Consider the following 15,028-nt stretch of genomic DNA (forward strand, 5'->3'; position numbering starts at 1 on the left):
AGCCCTAAAAACAATTACAGGCTGCACAAATACATCACCTACAGACCATTTACACCATGAAACAAAAGTCCTCAAAGTCAAGGACCACCTCGACATGAAAGGCACACAAACACTTGCTGCAGCCACCACAAACACATCACACCCGCTACACTACATAGCAGAACACCCACACACACCAAGAAACATTAAAACTACACCCAAAGACCTTTATTACGCACAGATACTCTCTTCTCTTCCTCCACAACCACCAAATACCAGCCTCTGGAAACATATTCATAATCATATCACTCACCGCTCCATTAACACACTGAAAGACAACACACTGCTGCATGCCAGACCCCCTGATATCCACCCTTCTGAATCCTCTCTCCCACGAAAGGACAGAGTCCACTTGGCCAGACTGCGATGCAGTCACCACCCAGCACTTCTAAGCTACCAGAAGAGGCTGGACGACCGTGTTGTGAACAGCTGCCCAGGATGTAACACTTCACCCCATACCATACAACACATAATGGAAGACTGCATTATACACAATCATGCACGCAAACAACACAACATACACTCTATAAAGGATTTGTGGGAAAACCCAGTTTCGGCTGTGGCCTTCCTTGGGGAGACGGGACTGCTCGGACAGACAGTCTAGGGAACAACAACAACATGGGATGGCACCCAGGAGGATTCAGATTTGAATGATCCATGAATGGATTTTGTCGACTAGAATCTGGCGGGACTCGAGGGGGGAAACTGTAGAGCACTTTGTGATTCTGATATGATTATATTGTGAACAGAGGGTTGTTGTGGGCAATATATAAGGCAGTGAGGATAACGAGTTCATATTGAGGCAATAAGAGGTGAGGGTAGATTCAGATCTTGTTTCACTTTGGGACACTGCTACATAATCCATGCCATGGATAGAGTGGGAGCCATCTGTGGTATATATTGACATTCATCGAAAGGGTAGATAGGTGGAGATATCGGCATTTGGTCTTTAAAGTTGGCTAAGTTGAGGTAGAGGTGTACCGGAAGGAGATATCGGCATTTGGTCTTTAAAGTTGGCTAAGTTGAGGTAGAGGTGTACTGGAAAGGTTTGGTTAGGCATTCTTGTGGGTAGGACTTTGTCAGCAATTTCCATTGAAGATACTGTAGCACATCTGTCATTCTTTTGACAAATGGATGGACACTATATAGATATTTGTTGAATTCCTGATGAGTGGTTGAGGTTGCCAGAGTATGGGATACTGGGTTGGTAGGGGTGATCCTGATGCTGTAGAAACATCTTAGTGATGTTTAGGTGAGGTGGATATGTAGGAGAGGGTGTCCACTTTTTTTTAAATACAATCTTTTTAGTGGATCCCAAATATGCCTGTTCAGTTGTTCATGCTGTTGCCAAGCTATGCTGGCCTCTCAGACCCAATAAAGGCAACCACAGGACTTGCACTGCCTATCATGTGAAGTGTGAATAGAGGTCTTCTAGAGATCACCATCTTCTGCCCCCACCATCACATATCACTACTGACTGACTGCAAAGAATGAAGTTATTTTTAGATATCTGGAGGAAAGTTTAAACACTGACTGATTATGATGTAAATCTCTGTCCCACTTAGCACCAATTTCATTAGTAGGAGTCAACCTGAATGCACCATGACTGGGTGGTGAGGCACCGGTTTTTCTTCCAGGATGACTAATCTGGAGGAAGTCCTAGTCCATGAAACAAGTGACAGAAGATAGTAGATACATTGTGAGTGAGAGTGAGAGTGAGTGAGTGAGTGAGTGAGTGAGTGAGAGAGAGAGAGAGAGAGAGAGAGAGAGAGAGAGAGAGAGAGAGAGAGAGAGAGAGAGAGAAAAAAGTGGCATACTTTACAGTCTTCTGGCTAGTATCAGTGTTTAATTTACTAGAAGGGCTGACAGTAGACTGAAGAGATTCTACCCCACCCACCCTAAATATATACCCGGTACATATATATCCCATGCAGCAAGTCACCATACTGAAAGGGTTTCAAATAAACTCATAAAGATTATAAAATGACTTTATGGGGCAAAACAATTCCATACAGATTTCTCTATCTGAACTAAAATATTCCATTAATAAATGACCTACTGGCAAGAAAATTTGTATTCACACTTGTTTATATCTTGCCTTCTGCATCTGATGTACCTGTGCGGTAAAGTATGATGGGAACGTGTGCAGGTTAGTGCAACTGAGGAACCAACAGATGCTACTATATCACAAACAAAAAAAGGTTTTAAGAATACCTATCTTATGTCCTTTTTACTTTAGTTGGGTAAATCAATGAAGGAAACAAATGCTCAAAAATCAAAACTTATGAAAGAAAAGGAAAACAGAAAAACAGACATTTCATGTTGATATGGATGTACTTGGCTTGGTGAAGACAATGATGAAAGTAGATGAAAATATTTCACCACTTCAATTAACATCCACCTTCACAAAAAAAAAAAAAAAAAGTTCACATTATGAACATCCTAGCCAAGCCATCCAGAATAAATAATATGAAGAATCTGATGGTAACCATCATTTATTATTCTATAAGTGTGATAAGTGATAATGATAATAATAACAATAATAAAAAATCAAACAAAAAATTACGGGAATTCTGTGCTGATATGAAGTGAGACAGGAAGGTATGAATAGATGGGTTTATTTCTATATCTATGAATAATGATATAATGATGAAAAGTTTTACAGTAGCAATTTACTACAAAATAATTCAATGAAATGGAAAGATCTATACGAGAAATTCATATCAGAAAATGCAATGATGTGACTAAACGAAAAGAATATTCAAAAGTATGATGATATTAATGATAAAAAGGTTTTGGGATCTCATGACAGTACAGAAAGGGATGAACAATGATCACTGATGAGATAATACATGACAAATATAAAATTTTCTGAAATGCTGGTAACTGACAACATGAAGTAACGATGACTGACGTATGATATGAAACAAAATCATGTGAAAATTGTGAGATTCCATATACTGGATGATATGGCACATGATGAGATCACATATGTGATGATGACCATGATACATGAAGATGACAACAAATCATCGTGTTGAATCAAAAGGTGGGTTAGATGGGAATAAAAGCTTAAGACAGCTTGCAAGTGCAATAGGAAGGGATACCATTATGTGCTCATAATGGGCTGTACTGACAAGAGTGGCTGTGGAGTGGCTGGACTTGTTCTCATTCAAGAGTTCTTCACTGCAGCTTGAGGGGGACTAGCAGTTACATATTCTAAGCAACCTGCAGGATACTGACAATACATGCCAGCATCTCCTTTCATTACCTACTTTACATGATTGATCAAATAACCTTAGACATAAGTTATGAATGTAGTTACAATAAAAATAATTTCAAGTGAAAAAGTAACTTAATAATGCAACTGCTGAAAATAACATACTGTCAACCATTCTGCATTATGGGTCATGGCTGGTATTCTCCAATCAGAACCAAAATAGGTGAGTCTACAACCTTGCTGTTCTATGAGTCTACAAATTTTAGTAGCAGGAATAATAACTGTTGCCTCAAGTTTCTGTAATCAGAAACCTGTAGCTCCACAGTAGATGGCATCGGTCCTGGAGCTCTCTCATTGATCTCTTTGGAAAAAGATGGATTCTTGTCTATGTTGTACTGGTGTGGGATTATGTCACTAGCTTATACAGGCAGGAAGAGTGCAGTCACCAGTTGTCAGGTCCTTATGTGAACAAAATGGAGGAAACAGAGTTGAAGTTGATAAAGAGAGATCTGGAGCCTGACTACACCTTTTGATTATGGTAATGGCAGATTTTGAAGATTGGCAGCACGAAGATTACTCTAACATTGTCTTCCATGACCACCATTTACAGGTATCTAATGTTGGTCCTTAATAGCAGGGACAAACAATAACTTAACCTGTTTAGTATGGTGGCTTCACATATGCTGTTCTTGCATAAGACAAAATAAAATCTTTAATCTATGACAAAAAAAGATAAACTGAAACTGCTCCACATTAACATAGGAAGATCTGGGTTCACAAATAAAAGGGCTGTTTCTTACTTAAATTATACAACACCAATGGCTGTTCTTTGCAACTCCTGTCTAAATATCACATAAAACCTTTACAGCTTGACCAATCACCTAGTTTACTATTAGGCCCTCAATATCTGGCAACCTTTGGCCTTCTAATTTCAGTCCTGAAGCCAGTTACTTTACATTAAATGTTGCCTTGGTAATCATTCTTCCTTCTTATATATTTCACACAGTGAGCATATAACCTCACATAAAAGAATATATATTACCAACAGCTCTACAACCAATTCAAGACTACTCAGGGGTTGGGGGGGTACCATTGCAGCAAGGAGCTACAAGGGTGCAAAAGCAGAAATTTAAAGCTGTTCCAGCTCGTTATCTAAACACACCATTCAACCTTACCTATGTTACCCAAGACACGAAAAATGTTACAGCAGTTACATTAAAACCTATGATATCCTGACACATTTGTAAAAATATTCTTGGGTTCTTTATATACTAAATCAGGGCAAATGTAATACAGGACCAGAGGCGTAAGACATTTTGAAGCCTGGGGTACGAAGGGATTACAATTATTGCTTCAAATTTCATTGCTGGGAAACCTGCAGCCCCACAATACCTAATAACAGCTCTCAGGCCTTCCCACAGATATCTCTAGGATGAAATGCTGGACTGCTGTCTGTATTGTATTAGTGTGGCTGTTTATATGTCATCAGCTAACAGATGGAGGAGGAGTAGTAGAGGATCAATTGTTGGTTGTTCTCTATTTGAAAGAAAAGAAAAGAAAAAAAGGGGGTGGGGGTGAGACAAATCCTTCACAGTGTTAGCTCCTTGTTAGATACACGTGAAGATACTGATATGTTTCAAAGATGGGGTATGGGGAAATGGTTCTCGCTGATGTCTATTTTACAGGATCACCACTAGCAGATAATCATAGTTGGTCCTAAGAAAGAAGAATGACTGACAAGTGGAAAGGTGTCAGGGGTAGAGAGGAAACATTATTTATTGAAGAAATTAAAGTGTGGGGATGACAGAAATGAAAATGTGAGAATAATTAAGGTGGAAACATGGGGAAGAGGAGTGAGTTTGTTGCAGCCCGTCACACTCGCCTTGGTGGTAAAAATTCGGGAGACCCTAGATTGAGTAACATGTTCTCTTTTGTCACACAAGACATGGCCCAGGCATGTTTGGATGGATGTACTAAGGCTTTAATGTAAGAGTAGTATTTGTGTGTTAGGAACCAGAGCTCATTGTAAGTCTGACTCCAGAATTTGAACTAAAGTGAATGCATTACCAGTTACTCATCCAGGACTCCTGAGGGGATAGTAAGAGGAGAGGAAATAAAATAGTGGAAAGTATGGAAATGGAAGATAAAGAAATGGGAAAGGGAAATGGGAATGATAAGGCAGAAGAGCAAAATCAAAAAGAACAAGTTATGGCTAGAGTTTGTGTTTGTTTACATAATTGTAGTGTACAGGAAAAGAGCTATGTTCCTGGGGTCCCACATCTTTGTCTCTACTGATCAAAATTGGCTTTAACTTCATCTTTATTATTCCTTACTACCAAAGGCTCTTAGCCCCACAAATAAAATCCATTTCACCACCACTCTCACCTCAGCACTTCAGAGGTGAAATTACTTTGCCCCTCTGCCACACTACTTGTATCAAAAGCTACAGTGAGAGGCATCTCTTCCTCTTTTAAGCTCCAATGATACAACTTGGCTATAAATTTGTTGTTTGGATTGCAGATATATCAAAAGTTGTTGTATCTGTACATAAACCTGTTTATATTTAGTTGTCATGCACCTTGTCCAACACTGAAAGTTCTATGTCAATTATGTCCACTTCTTTCACTGATCTGAACACAGCAATCATGTTACCTCTTTCTTCTTTCTTCTGAGAGAGGGTCTTGTTTTTAATCTTTTTCTTGTATGGTTTGTTTGCTCACACCAATGATATGTACCTGATTGTGGGGGTTCTACAAGATGGACAGCAGAGGTACCCATCAATCTGTCAGCCCCTTCACCTCCAACAGGAGACAAGGTCCTGAGGGTCTGACCCTTGGTGTCCAGACTGGGCACAAGATATCCCTCTGTCAACTTCAACTGCATGTCTTACACGTTTTCACACATGGAGAGATGAAAATCAGTGAGTGCTCCCCTCCTTATACCTGTCACAGATATCATAAATGATATTACATGTGACTGACATGGGAGGTGGCAAAGGCAAGTATTTGGAGTGTCATACAGTTGTACAAAGTAGCGGATATTAAGTTGGTGGAAGTTAAAAAAGTGAAATGTCACAGTATTATGTTCAGGGGCAAATACAGTAGCAGAAAATAAACTCCTTGGAGGAGGAAATGCTCAGTCAGGGGAGCAGACAAAGTCCTATGATGAAGGATGACATCCTGGGAGAAGGTGTGAAAAAATCCTAAAGGGACAGGTGGACCAAATATTAAGTGGGGTCATCAACTTTGTGTGAAGAGGGGATGGTAAACACCTGGGAGAAATCTGATGAGTTAAACACCATATGAGGACGGAGCCTTTATTTGTACGATGTTTTGCTTTTTCAAGTACATGACGGAGCCTTTACTTGTACGTTTTGTACTTGAAAAAGTTGTATAAGTGAAATGTCGTACAAATAAAGGCTCCGTCCTCATGTGGTGTTTAACTCATCAGTCTTGTCGGCAACTGCTACTTTCATGAAAAACCAGGGAGAAGACAAAATCAAGAAACGACTAATTCATGACAGGCTAGAAGAAGAAATCATGGGAGAAGGAACAGACAAAATGATGGGGAGGATGGGCTGGAACAAAATGAAGATGGTAACACTTTTTGGAACTAAGTCTGAGGAGACGATGGATCTATGCAAAACATCTACCAAGTTAAGAAAAGGTATCAGTTGAGAATTGTGACAATCATGCTGAAGAAGAGAAACTGCTGTGAAATATGGGGATGAGAAGTTACTAGAAACGAAATAGATAAAGAATATAGTATGTAGATGTAACGTGACTGGATGAAGAAGGGGGGGGTGACAGAGGAAGTTGTAGAACTACAAAAGATGGAGGACAAGACAAAAGAGAAGGAAAGTTAGTTTAGGCAGGGAAGATATGGTTGGAACAGGGTAGTGGTCTGGAAAGTCATGTTTCTAAGCGTCAGCCCCCCATTCTATAAGACACACCATGATGAAGAAATCACAGATAATGTTGTTACTTTTTTAGTGAAGAATATCTGCTACTGCTGATGAAATCTGGATAGTGGAATGGACGAAAATAATGTATGACAAGAACTAAAAGGTTTATCTGGTGGAAGCAAGAAGAAAAAAGTGGTACATAATACTCTCTTCAGAAGCTACAGACATTTAAGAAGGCCATCACACACTGAAAGTTATATAACTATACCTTTGAACAATTCCCCTGGTTATGAAAGTTGATAAGAGCTGCTTGCAATACTGATGTACAGTGAGGCCTCTCATAAATGGACATTAATTAGCCGTGTTTGCGGTGTTTTTGCTGTGTTTTTGGTGCTGTTGTTTAGTGCGTGCAATCACTATGCCACCCAAAAACCACTCCAAAACACTGAAAACACTGTAAACACAGCTAATTAATGTCCGTTAAGGAGATGTCCGACTGTATAACACTGCTACCTTCACAACACTACTGCCAGTACCTGTGGCTCCTGCGAAAACCTTTATGACAGCAGCTCCTTCAAGAACCATTAGGACAAAATGAAAATGTTAAGTATAGCATACGCTGCATAAACTTCAGTGTGAAGCATTCATTGTATTGCTAACGCCCAGCATGTCAAGGAAAGAGGAAAAACAAAGAAAATGAAAAAGAACAAGGAAAAAAATAAATAAAACCTTTCACATAATCCACAATGATGAATTAAGTATTATTCATGGCTCCTGTGAACCAGGGGAACCAAAACCAATCCCCTCATTATACTGACAGTGCTGGTGGTGTAGGCAAAGGAATGAAAAGAATCTTTCTGGGTAAGGGTAAGATCAACTCTTCATCCCACCTGTTTGTAATTTATGACGAGTGCTAAAGCATCTAGGATTCACACCATATATCCTGGGGTTAGCTTTGCAGGTGTGCATATTTTACCATGACACTCAACCCTATACATGTACACATATGCACATATGCATGTACAAACAAGATACAATACACATATGTACACAAATACACACACAATTATATATGTATGTCTGAATATGTGTGTGTGTGTGTGTGTGTGTGTGTGTGTGTGTTACGTGTAGGTGGGTGGGTTTATGTGATAACTATACAAGATGGATGAAATACTTGTAGGAAAAAAGGAATCAAACTTCACTGATTGGAAACCCTACAGCTACAGTGACTGGAAACAGTTCTCAAGCCTTCCATAAGAGCTCTTTGGGAAGAAATTACAGTCCGTTGTAGGGCTGTTTCTATGTTGTTGGCTTGTTTTAACAGGAGGGGTACATTCTCAAATTGTCAGCTCTCCTTACGTTTCATCATGTTAAATCCATTGGTATGGCAGCTGAAACTAGTTTATTCCTACCAATTCATTACATGATGATCCCCCCATTCCTACACATGCTTGAGAATTTACAGAACAGACAAGAGGAAATCTCTTTGGGCCATGTCATTTCTTCAGCCATTCATAACCACTCTATTTACACCTATCTCTTGCCCTCTCCCTTTCCTGCTCGACAGACATTCCTCATACATTCAATACATCATCCACCCACCTAATTCTTGGTCTTCTCCTCCAGTGGATAGAGAGAGGCAGGACAGGGCGACTCAGTTGATCAAAGAATACAGAGAAGGTTTGGGTATATGGAAAGAATAATTGAAGAAAAACAAGTGAAAAGAGTAAGGAAGGCAGGCAAATGGAATTTATGGTTGGACGAAATACATTAAAAATTAGAAAGTTCACTCAATCAATCAACCCATCAATCTGTTGCCCATGTCACTCCTGAATGAAATCCATGGATCTCGGGTAACTGGTAACAGCTATTGGATTGGTAAGTCACTCAAGAAATATTGTGTTGTTATCTGCATATGGTGGAGTAGACAAAGGTGAGGTGTTCAATGTCTTCCGTGTGATGGTTGCATACGAGGCAGTTTGTTTCTTTAACCAGGCTTATTCTGTGATGGTATTGTCTTAGTGCTGGACGATGACCTGAATGCAATAATGCTAACATGGATTTTACTTTTTTTTAGGAGGGATTTTGGGAAGGTGCTCAGTTGTTGGTCTTCGAGTACTTGTTTTGTGAACTAAGTGTACAAGTGTTTTTCTATAGATATGTTGAGTGGTATAATTACCAGGTTGATGTTTGAATTATAAATTACTGGTGTAGTTTTCCGTTTCTTTTAGTTAAGTTTGTGCAATGTAAAGAGATGGATGAGCTTGGTTAAGGGATCTTGCATAGAATTGTGTACCCATCATTTTCATGTGATGTTCTATGGGGAAAATTTTGGTTGTGTGCAGGTGTCCTATTGGGGTGGTTTTGGTGTATCCTATTTTTATTCTTAATGCTTAATTTTGTATAGTTTTATGGTGTGTGTGTTCTCCTAATTATTGGGAACAAAGCTGTGAAAGTATAGTCATGTGTGTTTCTCAAGAGCTATTTTGTAGACTGTCGTTATTTTCCTTCTAATGGTCAAAGCCCATGTTTGCAACTGATTTGTCTATATTTGTTTACATATTGATTTTTGCTGTCAGTTTTGATGTGTGGGCTGAAGGTCAGGTGTATACATATGTGTATAAGTGTGTGTGTGTGTGTGTGTGTGTGTATATATATATATATATACATATATACGTGTATATATATATATATATATATATATATATATATATATATATACAAAGTGAGTGGCCATTCAGCTTTAATACTGGACGTTTCTTTCATGGTTGTCTGGAATAGGTAATGTTACTAATGATTTTTGAGGGAAGGCCTCCATTCTATTATTTCTAAGATACTGTTCTGTGTTGTCTAAGTAAGCTTGAGCATTCTAAGCAACTATTTGGTAGTTGCTTTGGCTGGTTCTTATTGTTAAGTCATCTCCATACACAAGTGCATTGAGGTTACATTCTTGTTCTGATGTGGGGAGATCTCGTGAAGATGTGGAATAATGCAGGTAAGAGGACTTCATTGTACAGTCTTTAAATCTCAGAAATTTGATTGTTTTTGGGTTACTCTGCTCCGTCTGCTGGCTAAGATATTTGTTTGCCATTTTTGTCATTGTTGTAAATGTGTCACCATGACCTTTTATGGTAGTATATGTCTAGGATCCTCTTATGTTTTGACTTTTAGTCAGAGAAAAATAGAGAATGGGAAGGGAAGGTCAAGTTGAAGTCTGGGAGCATGGCAAGTTCCGAAGTAACAAAAAGGTGAGGAAGCGGAGTGATACTTCTGTCATGATGAGGGTAAGAAATTTCTTGGGGAGGAAGTGTCTTCAAGGATAATTTGGGCGAAAATGAAGTTGAGGTGGAAGTTATGGGAGTGTATCTGACCACACTTGTGAAAAGAGTGAAGAGATGGTGGATTTTTTTTTTTTTTTTGTAGTATGGTAGACATGCATGAAGTTTATTGCAAAGGGTAAGGATGTCTTCTGGGCTTTTGTGGGTTTGGAAAAGGCATATGGATTGACAAAAAGGCTCTATGTGGATGTACAGAATAGGGGGAAGTCTGTTAAAGGAAGTAAAAAGGTCTTTATATGAGTAGTAGAGCCTGTGTCAAGATAGAGTAAGGAAAAAGTGAGAGGTCTAAGTTGAAGATGATGATGCATCAGGGTTGTTCTACATGTATATGGAAGAGGTGATGTGCAAGGTATACACAAAAGTGTTGGGTAAAGGTTTGGAGCTGCTAAGTTATTCTTCTTTCTGCTATTAGTCTTTTCCATGTTCCTGTGAGTTTTTGTCAGCCTTCTCGTTGTTTCTCTCTTTCTTTTTTGGGTGTATCTCTGATGTGTATTAGCTACTGCATTCTATTTCTGCAGCTTCAAATATATCTCCTGTTGGGTTTTTTAATGGTTACTATATTTCCTTCCATTCCTCTGTTAGCAGATCATGCATAAATATACCAAGGCTTTTCCCCTCCTTACAAGTGAGGTAGCCAAAAAACAAAGGCTAAAGGTTCTGCAAGTTCTTTTCTATTTCCTTGAATTCATACCTAGGAACCAATGACTGATATCTCCATGCAGTGGTCCTGTAAGGCGGACAGTGAAGCTGTCTATTTACAAAACCCATCAACCCACTCGCCTCCATCGGAGGATGACAATCTCCAGACTGGGCCCAAGATTTCCCTATCAACTTGAACATTATTTCTTACATGTTATCAGAGAAAGAGAGCTGACACATGGCAACTGCTCCTGTTCTCCCACTTTCAGCGGGTGATACAGGAACAGTCCTACACTGATAGAACACAGACAAAAGTCCAAAGTTTCTCTCTGGAATGATCTGTTGGGGATCCTGAAGACTGTTGCCAAGGCAACAATCATCATTACTGTTATTATTATCACTATTAATTTCTATTATAAAAATGAGGTGGTATGGAGGAGAGCGGGGGTGGAAAGGGAGTTGGGCGATACGAGTTGATGAAAGAATATTGGGATGGTCTGGAAACATGGAAAGAATGAGTGAAGAAAGATTAGTAAAAGAGGTGTGGAAGGCAGAGGTGGAAGGAGTGAACATGAGGGGGTAACCAAGGATGAGATAGATGGATGGATGGGGTAAAAGGGGCACTGGGAAAGAGGGGAATGTTTGTTGAGGAAGGAAGGGAGAAGACACAAGATAGGGGTGAGTGAAGAATGGTTGTGTATGGATGATACTGTTATGGAGTGTGTGGGGGTTGAGGGGATGAGGGAGTATGTGTGAATATTTTGATGCAGCCATAAGGGATTTCTCCCCGTCTTCTCATATTATGTATGAGAGGTCAGAGAGGGGGGGGGGTCACCGCTTAAATAAAGTGGCACTGCTGTGGATGTACTGTTTTGCTACACTGCTTCTGACTCAGTATAGTGGGCGAGATGCAGGGATGACCAGTCATCCAAGAGGAGCCAAGAAAAGAGGGAAGGAGGGGTGAATGGGATTATAGTATATGGGGATGAAATGGGTGGGAGTGGATCTATGCCTTTGACTTTGGCTATCTCCCTTGTAAGGGGAAAAAAGCCCTTGGTATATGCATGTAATTATTATAATTATAATTATCATCATTACCTTGTCTTCCTGCACTGCTTTTGACCTAGGGCAATGAGCGAGATGCAGGGATGACCTATTATCCTTGAGGAGCCAAGATGAGAGGGAGGGAGGGAGGGTAGTAGATGGGAGTGGAATTGGGTGGGGATGGAATGGGTGGGAGTGGAATTGTACCTTCTAACTTTGGCTACTTCTCTGGTAAAGGGGAAAAAGCCCTTGACATGTGTATTATCATTATTGTTAACTTCCTTTTTAATGATGATGATGATTTTCTTGTATGAAGACTTTATTTTTCCTTCTTGTTCTATGGTAACCTTTATTGGGAAGTGGTCTAAGGGGAGATAATCTACAGTTTCCCATATTAATTGTGTATGGAGGGAGGGTAAACCCATATATCAGGGGAAGGCTTGTTGGTTATATTGAGGAAGCTGTCTGGTGGAGTGTTTACTGAAATCTAACGTGTTTAGGCTGGGGGAGCTGTTCTAGTATTTTCTCTTTGATCTTCTGTTTGCATGTTTAGCCAAAAGTATGTGGTCAATCAATAGGTGGGAGTGTTTTCATGCCTTTCCCTTTTTGGCTACCTCCCTTGAAAGGGGGAAAAAGCCTTGGTATATGTATGTATGTGGTCAATCACCTCCTAGCATGTGGCTCATACGATGAGAGGTTGGAGCCCTGAAGGGCTGATGTGGTGACAAACATTTGCGTTGTTGTGTTTTCTAAACCTGTGTTTGGAGTGTGATTAATTCAGTTGTGTTGTCTGTTAGTATTCATTTTCATTTGATGGAGAAAGGGGAAGCTGTTGAGTATTAATTTGAGAGATCTTTTGCATAGTCCAAAGACTTGTCAGCCCCACAGGTCTACACTTCCTTTTGGAGATAAGCATGTTTACAGGTTCTGAAAACAGGCAGCAAAGACTACTCACAGGTACCCCTTTCTGGTCATTCATACACATACAAATATACACACACACACAAATGAACATACACATGTGCACATACATCTATAAATATTCAGAGAACAACAATGGGTACATGCAAGTCGTCATGCAAGATGACATTAAGAGAAAAACCTCTCCAAGCTGCTAGTCTTCAAACCCTATCAATACCCTCCTTCCCATCTTGGGGTACAGCCTCAAGGGGCTAATGCCCGAGTCTTGAAACTGGGCCCAAGGTATCAACAAGAACCACATTTCCTCCACTTTTACATATATGGATAGTTAACGCCCATTACCTGCTCTCCTCTTCCTACTACTATGACCCAGCGACAAAGAAACGGCCCTACACAACATAACACAGACGATAATCCAACATTTTCTTTCCCAAAAAAATGTATGGAAGGACCAGTACCATTGCCAGCTAATGTGGGGCTGTGGGTTTCCAGTCAGTGAAACAAGGCAAGAATTATTATCACATATACATATATTATACATATACACATAGCTGCAAGTCTCCTTTGAGATATCAGAGGCTATAAATTTATTACAATATGTATATGTATGTATCTATGTATGTATGCATGTATGTACATGTGTGTATGCATATATGTAATTCACCAAGGTCTTGGATCATGTGTGCGCATGTGCGTGTATGTTTGTGTACGTATGTGCTTGCGTAGGCATGTGTGTGCAGTTGTAGTATGTGTCTCTTTCTTTGCACTTAGCTCCTTATCTAGTGACTGCATTTCCCCAGGCTTAGGTGGTGTGGAGTTGTGTTTACATAGTAACACCCGACCTTTCACAGAAGGCACATGACTCAGCCCCACTAGTCCCACCGATGCCACCGCAACCTTCTGTTAGCATTGCACAAGGCTGACTGGATAGTGGCTCTACTATCTCTTCACAATTACACGATCAGTCTAGGGCTGTCACAATAAACTTTAACTCCAGGAACCTGCAGACCAAGAGTTATTCAAAGATTTATATTCATAAAAGATCTCATATTGGTAATCATCTCACCCTCAAGGTCTGAAACTTCATCTTACGACACTGTACAGTACTTTATGAAGTGCCTGACTCAACTGTATGAACAAATTGCTCATTTTTCCTGGAGAGAATCCTTCCCATACTTTTCCTCCAAGAACATCATTCCTGGACACCATATGATTGGACAAAATTCCCCAGTTGGTTTGTAACTCGCTAAAATTGAGCAGCTCTTCATATGTAACTCCTGTTATGCAATTTCATCACAGCTTGGCTTTGGCTTCAATCTGTAAAAAGAAAAACAGTTTCAGAAAAATAGCCTAGGAACTTGTTTTATAAAAGAAAAGAGTCCAGAATGTCAAACACTTATGAGAATGGGGAATAAAAGGCGACAACAAGTTGTGTCTTTACGTGGCAACACAAAGCCAATGGAAAGAGGTTGGATCCTAAATGTTACACATTGACCCTGGAGAGGAACTGTCTACCCAATCGAAGTTCAAAATCACGTACAACCCCCAACTTTACTCGGTGGAGTTGGGGAGTTGTGCTATTTAACCAATGTGGAATATAAGAAGTAATGGGGGTAGAGAAATACTAAGTAAACAAATCAAATGATGGGTAAAGAGAAAGAATACCAAAAGGTGAGTGAAATGTGAGAAGTCACGAAGGATGAGTGAGAAACATGAGTACAGGAATGGGTATGCTTCAAGGAGTGAGATACATACAAACATACATATACCAAGGCTTTTTCCCCCTTACCAGGGAGGTACCCAAAAAGGAAAAGGCATAAAATCATTCCCACCCATTCCATTCCTGAATACACTCCACACCCCTCCACCCTCCCTCTTATCTTAGCACCTCCTGGATGACGGGTCATCCCTGCACCCTGTCCA

General features: G+C 39.9%; 1 protein-coding gene across 10 annotated transcripts in view; it reads right to left on the reverse strand.

The window, feature by feature from the left end:
• Positions 1-2,013: 2,013 nt before the first annotated feature.
• Positions 2,014-15,028, reverse strand: part of LOC143039390 (E3 ubiquitin-protein ligase Siah1-like) — a 37,558-nt gene continuing 24,543 nt past the window's right edge. For all 10 annotated transcript variants that reach the window (XM_076209397.1, XM_076209372.1, XM_076209417.1 and 7 more), the window contains one exon: positions 2,014-14,422. The gene's annotated coding sequence lies outside the window, so the exon portion shown is untranslated. The remainder of the gene's footprint in view (positions 14,423-15,028) is intronic.

Source organism: Oratosquilla oratoria, chromosome 2 (genome assembly GCF_046742065.1).
Source record: "Oratosquilla oratoria isolate Oo_2021 chromosome 2, ASM4674206v1, whole genome shotgun sequence".
In the NCBI taxonomy this organism is placed as follows: domain Eukaryota; kingdom Metazoa; phylum Arthropoda; class Malacostraca; order Stomatopoda; family Squillidae; genus Oratosquilla; species Oratosquilla oratoria.